Source organism: Cantharellus anzutake (genome assembly GCF_015039405.1).
Source record: "Cantharellus anzutake strain C23 chromosome Unknown EI90scaffold_259, whole genome shotgun sequence".
Classification (NCBI taxonomy): domain Eukaryota; kingdom Fungi; phylum Basidiomycota; class Agaricomycetes; order Cantharellales; family Hydnaceae; genus Cantharellus; species Cantharellus anzutake.
Window position 1 is genome coordinate 4,721 of NW_024067209.1, and position 4,720 is coordinate 9,440.

Consider the following 4,720-nt stretch of genomic DNA (forward strand, 5'->3'; position numbering starts at 1 on the left):
CTCTGCCTCCTTAGGCTTATAGGTCCCTTTTACTTTGGCCTCCGCAATTTCTTTTCTGAGAGCTGTAACGGAGGAAGAGAATGGGAGGTAAGACGAAAAGACAGTGGATCGACTGAATAGAAACACGCATACCCTTCGCCTTTTTGTCGAGAACTTTAGCGTAAGGATTGAGTCTATAGAGAGCCGTCTTGTTTTTGAGAGCGTTTTTCCTCTTCACACGGCGAGCTGGGGTGCCCTCTTCCGGCGAAGAACGGACTGAATTTCGTCCGAGTTGATCACACGCGTAATGTCAGGGTTGGAAATCTTGGCAGAAGGAAGGCTGTTTTGAGACAAAGCATCAGCAACTATGGGGTTGGACGAGAGAATTCCATCAAACTAACATATAATCGCGCTTGTGAGCGGAGCGCTTGTCGAAGGTACCGTAGATTTCGTCAAGGAGACCAAAAGCAGTCTCAGTCCAGATGACGAAGCGACCAAGGTGACCACCAGGAGCTAGCTGAAGCAGGTTCAATCTCCTGACATTTGCAACCTCGACTCCAGGCAAATTACGGAATGCCTTCGAGATACCCTCATCATTTCCGTAGACGATGAGAGGGCCACGGCGTTGTTTGTACCTACGGTTACGCCATTTACCCTTACCAGGGTGCGTTGTACGGGACTTAGAAACCTTGACGACGTCACGGTGAGCACCCAGAGCTTTGAGGAGAGCAACGGCTTGTTTCGTCTTCTTAAAATTCTCAACATCAGCAGAAACGACAAGAGGAATCTCATCGACGCCTTCAACACGGTGGCCACGGGCAAGTACAAGCGAAGGGAGAGCGGTAGCAGCTAGGGCAGAGATGGCAGCATAACGGCGCTCGTTATGGTTGACCCTAACATGCCATTTGCGCCAAATTTTGGTGGGGGCGAACATACGACCACCACGGCACATGTTACCGAATGCACCCTAGGACATGGTTCCACAAAAGCGGGTCAATCACGATGAGCTAATCGATAAGCAACTCATTGTACCTGACCAGCGCGGTGAGTACCGGCACCACCAACACGAGGAATACGGGCAACGGCACGACCAGTACCCCAAGACTCTGCGCTAGTCTGCTCGCCGGCTTTTGCGCTCACAGCATGTGGCTGGCGCTTGTTCTTTGCAATGCTTTCTGCACAAATCGAATTGACATTTGAGGCCCAATCCCACTATTAAAGAACGAGAGCTCTGACGCACTGTGCACTTGATGAACAACATCCAAACGGATAGGGGCGGTAAGGACTGCAGGGAGGGTGAGGGAGCTCGATGCCTCTGCGTCGGAAGGCGTGTCAATAAATACTTCCAATGATTCTTCATTTTAGAGTCACTAACCGCCTCCGACGGCATGCACGCTGACAGTGGGGCGACTAAAAAAAGACGCTTGTTAAAAAAGCGAGTTGCTGTTTGTAGATCCCCACAAACTCACGAGGCCATATAGAGATGAGGTTTCGAGGAGGATTGAAGAAACTGTTACAGTTGTTTGCTTCCGGCTAGCTGATTCCTAAATTGACATTCCAGTATAAATACCAACAACCTCTTCATTCTGGTCTTCGTTAGTTCTGCGATATGTAGTGGTAAGCTTATTTGATGCTGAATCCTAGTGTCTTCACATTCTTCACTTGCGTGATGTTGGTTTATTTCACAATAAACCCAGCTCGTCGAGACGGGAGTAACGCCCCAATGTCTATGAGACAAAATTTCTCTGATTTGATCGGTGTCTATCCACGTATCATGATCACGCAGCTTACTAACGAATGCTTATTTTTTGCAGGTGTCAATGTTTACTCAACAGTACTGTACGGTTCACTCGACGAAACTTGCTACCATAATATTAGTGTCTGTACATCGATCACTGAATCAGCCCGAATAAGGGTTTTGTTTTTCGCAACATCTTTGTGCCTCGGTTCGAGTTTGGCTCTCGCTCTGTCGTTGACACGATCTCGGCTGCCGCCATCTGTAAAATATGTGTTCCATTTGAGGTCCCCAGCCTGTGCAAGGGATCTGGATAATACGATAATACTGGGTGTGCTGCCGTGAAGTGCACTCCTTAATACCGCACAGTTTGGTTGTTGCAATCGATTTGCCATTGATTATCTTACTCGGGTAATAATTAGCAGGAAGGCAGTCCCACTGTTGTCTGCCGGTTCCCTCAGCTGGATTTGTTATGCTGGAGTCATCATAAGGAGCCGCTGGTCAAAAGATTTCTCATTGCATAGGGGCTGTTCTCTCTGCTTGCGTCAATGCTTCGTTGCCGTTGCAACGTTTTGCAAACTGGCCCTGATCTGCGGCAACGAGGCGCGCGGCCATTGCGACGATTTCGTCTTGGAATTACATAAACCATAAGGGGGTGAAAGGCTGTTATAATGTTGCCTATTAATTGCACCCTTATCTTGGCGTTATTCCGGTGACGAAAGGAATTTTCCCCTTGTTCTTCCATCAATACATTGTCTACCCCCTGCGGAGCATACAAAAGGGAGGTGGGGAAGTGGGTCTTGAGTCACTGGTAGACCAGACCGTCATGTCCACAGGTACCGCAGATACTCAACGACGCTTGGATGATCAACACCTGGCCCTGTTCGGGTACAGGAGGGAATTCCGGCGAGTGTTCACCAAGTTCGGGGCGTTCGGGATTTCTTTCTCGATAATTGGATTATTTCCAAGTATCGCGTCGGTCCTGGGATACGCCATACCGAATGGTGGCACGGCATCGATGGTGTGGGGCTGGCTCACCGCGTCCGTATTCATCCTAGCAATCGGGTTGGCTATGGCCGAGTTGGCGAGCGCGATCCCCACCTCCGGTGGAGTGAGTTATTGACTCCTGAGGCAGTAATTTCGGGAGAACTGAGTTCGCTAACGGTTGTTCGTCCTGTAGCTTTATTTCTGGACCTATCAGTACGCTTCTCCTCAGTGGAGGAAGCCGCTCGCCTGGGCTGTCGGTCGTGCGTGCCTTTGCATTAATTGTCGCCTGGGAGTTCTTCCTTCGTTATTAACAATATCACGAATTCCCGAACAGACTGCAACACGATTGGTTGTATAGCCGCCGTCGCATCGATTGATTGGAGTTGTGCGACCCAGATTATGGCAGCGGCCACGCTCACCAACCCATCCTTCTCGCCTGCGGTACGCGAGACTTTGTGAGTGACCTGTCAGCCTGACATTCCAAGCTGATGCTGAGTTTCTTCTACGACTCACAGTGCGGTGTACCTGGCTGTCGTTATCTCGCATGCCTTGTTATGCTGGTCTGTTTCGAATCCCCCTATAGTCAATCATTGCAACTAATCGATCGGAATGATTTTTCATAAAGCTTTAAGACATCTGTGCTCGCGCATTTACAAAATGCATACGTGATTCTCAACATTGCGTGAGTGTCGTGGCTCGCCGTCGTTGACCAGTCTGCCCAGCACCATCGACTTATCCGTCATCATCGATAGTCTGTGTTTAGGGATACTGATTGCGGTTCCCATTGCAACCCCTAAGGAGTATCACAATAAAGCATCGTATGCTTTAGGTGAATTCACGAATCGTATGTATTTAGTTTTTCCCGTGTTACATCGAAGCTGTGTCCCTCGACGTTCAATCATACATCTTCTAGTCGATGGGTGGCCAAATGGGTTCGCTTTCATCCTTTCATGGATGTCACCCGTCTGGACCATTTGTATGTGACCCCTTCAGTTATGTCTCTTGAAACACTAATTATATTCAAATGCCTTTTAGGCTCATTCGATGCTAGTGTACATATTAGCGAAGAGGTGTAAGTCAGGAAACCTGCCCCCTGCCTTCTTAACCTCCTAACCTCCTGCTCGTTTGTTTTGGTCCGTAGAGTAAGTCCGACGACCGCTGTCCCTTGGGGAATTGTCCTTGCTGTTAGCACCAGTGGTGTTCTGGGCACTGCAATCCTCATCACGCTCAGCCTCTTCATGGGCACCGACATGGAAGCCATTGCGAATAATCCAATAGGTCAGCCAATGGCGACCATTCTCTTCAACTCGCTGGGGAAGAAGACCACGCTTGCTTTCTGGGTGATCATGGTCACTGTACAGTATATGATGGGGAGCAGTATGGTAAGCATTAGTGTAACCAGATAAAGGGGCGCTATCTTACTGGAGGAACGAATGACAGCTTTTGGCTGCTTCACGGCAGACATTTGCGTTCGCTCGAGACGGCGCGCTCCCTTTCTCCACGTACTTCTACCGGCTGAACTCGTTTACCGAAGCACCCGTAAACAGTGCGTTGATCTTATCCTTATGGGGGCATCGATCTAATGCTCTGCTGCAGCTGTCTGGTTTTCTGCAGTTGGAGCCATACTCCTTGGGCTGCTTGCATTTGCGGGTCCTGCGGCAATTGATGCCGTTTTTGCTCTGTCTGTTGTTGGACTCTATGTGGCGGTGAGGAGTTTTCGTTTGAAGAACACACTTGGAGGGACTCTGCTAATCCCCGCTGTTCCTATTCCACCCACTCACCTAGTACTCTATTCCGATCATCTGCCGGTTTTGCGCCCCCCGGACACATTTCGCCGAGGTCCATTCCATCTTGGCAGATGGGTGAGCTTATCGTCATTCCAAAACCCATGGTTACACAGCTTGACTTTTGTTTTTCATCATCAGGGCCGCCCAGTAGCTGTGGTTGCAGTACTCTTCATGGCACTCATCAGTGTCATCTTTCTCTTCCCAAGTAGACCCAAACAAACAGAACTGACAT